This window comes from Molothrus ater, chromosome 24, assembly GCF_012460135.2.
Source record: "Molothrus ater isolate BHLD 08-10-18 breed brown headed cowbird chromosome 24, BPBGC_Mater_1.1, whole genome shotgun sequence".
Lineage (NCBI taxonomy): Eukaryota > Metazoa > Chordata > Aves > Passeriformes > Icteridae > Molothrus > Molothrus ater.
This window is the reverse complement of record NC_050501.2, coordinates 2961500-2963782: the sequence shown is the minus strand read 5'-3', so window position 1 is coordinate 2963782 and position 2283 is coordinate 2961500.

Here is a 2283-nt window from a genome sequence, read left to right as displayed (position 1 = left end):
GGTGCTGAACTGTGTTCCAGTGTCCTGAGGTGAACTCTGTGTGTAGAACAGCCTGGTGCAGTACATGGAACCACTGAATGGCTCCTGGTGTGTTAAACAATCCCAAAGGAGATGGAAATGATCATCCCAGGGCATGTAACTGGAATTCCAGTGCTTGTCCTTTAACCTTAACAGGGACCAGGAGAACAGGCAGTGCTAGCTGGGATGAGAGGAACAATAGGACATACCCAGCCTGGATATCCCTGCTTCGGGGCTGCTGTCTGATGTAGGGACATTGGTGTAATGCCTTTGTTGTTGTATCTTTCTGCCTGGAGAGCTCTGGCACAGGTCTGACTCCTGGTACAGTGACAGTCTGGCTGTGACCCCTGCCTTAACCTGCAGCAGATCTGGAGAAACTCTTTGTGCACCTGCTCTCTGTGCCACCAGGCTCGTGGCAAACACCCACTGCTCCTGGGACCCCTGAGTAGCACAGGCCATTCCCAGCAGTGCCATGTCCAGCTCAGGAGCCTCAGGGGAGAATGGCTGTGTACAGCTTGCTGTGCTGTCTCTGCACCATCCCTGCCTCAAATGCATCCTGGAATGGGCATCTGAGATCTGCCTCAACCAAGGCACAAAAAGAAGTGCAAGGTGCTCAGCTGCAGCACACACAGACAGACACACACCATCCACTCTGCTGCCTCAGTGCCTCCCCCAGCAACGGGCACTGCTGTAAACACCACATCACACCTTGTAAAAAGAGAAGAGTGTTTATTGGTTATATACTGTAGCACTGACAGTGTTTGAGTCAGGAGAGACATGCAGATAAGAGTGTGTTTACATTTGGCATGCAGACTAAGAGCACTGTGTCGCTGGAAGGAGGTGAGCACCATCTGTATCCACTGCATGGGCAGCCTGGGGAGGAAAGCGCTGGCTTTCCTCTACTCAGCATGCTGAGACAGGGCAAGTTCTAAGGGTGGAACACTGCTCATAGTTCTGTTGGACACAAAGTAATTTTAGGGGAAAAGGCAATACTGCAACCCTGGAAAATCTGCTTACTTGGATGAACCTGTGATTATGAAAAGATTGCTTGCATTATTTGTCTTCTAACTAAGCTGCCCCACCCAAATATATGTTCACAAATACAAAAAAATAGATTTATTCTCTTAAAAATACATTCCATGCAGCCTGGAGTGCTGCTTCCCCAAAGCAGGAGCCGGCACTGCACGTGGGGCAGCCCAGGGGGATCCTGCGGGCCCTGGGTTCTGACCATGGGAGGCAGCTGCTGACAATGGCTTTGTGTTCTGTTCACAGCTCAGCCTGGGCTGGCCTGGAGCAGTGCCCTGATTGCTTCAGCCGTGTGCAAGGGTGGCAGAGATGAGGTCTGCTAGGTCAGAGATGACACCAGTGTGACTATTGCTTCAGCCTGCAGCTGGGAGAGTGCTCGTGTCGAGTGTCTCTTGCAGCAGCAAGGCACGTGGCTCTGCCCTGTGCTTCCTGCCCTTTTCCCTTGCTGGGGGCCTGGCCAGAGGCTGCCCTGCACAGCAGCAGGGGCCAGGCTGTCACCCCAGACCCTCAGGAGCTGGACAGGCAGCTCTGCAGGCTGCACAGGTGGCCCAGACATGGAGGAAGCCGTTCACGAAGCAGTGAGCTGCTGGGCCCTCAGACTGGAGCCAGCCCTTCTGGGGAAAGCACTGGCTCTCCAAAGGGACCAGCAGCTGAGGCTCCTCGGGAGCAGCAAGCACTGACACTTCCTCTGTACAGCAAATACATTTACAACTTTGGAATCACCCGAGGGCTCGATGCGTGGCCTTGTGCATCATCAAGCCTACTGGAAAGCCGGTTATCTTTATATGCTAAAATTACAAATACTTCTTGTGATGGCAATATTTACACATATACTCTATTTTACAGCTGTTCAAAAAAAGTGTGCAATTCGAGTAAACACATTGTGTTTCCTGAAGTCATTGCTATAAGATTAATAATACAATCAGCTCCTATTGCACTCATTGACTAGAGGGCATGGCCCCTTTCCATACTAGGTAGGGTTTTCTTTCTCAGATTTAATCTCAGCTGTGGTAAAAACAACCAGTGTGCAGTTACCAAGTGACATCTGTGTCCAGTATTTACAAGCAGTGAAACTGAGTCTAGAGCAGGAGTTCAAGGTATCTGCTGTAAAATATTGAACAAATAACTGAGGCAGCTGGAGAAAGGAGAGACATCATCCGTGAGGAGCACCTGAAGACAGTGCCAGCAGCGCTGTGTTGCTGGGGCAGTAGCTGGGGCTAAGCCAGCTGAGCAGCAGGG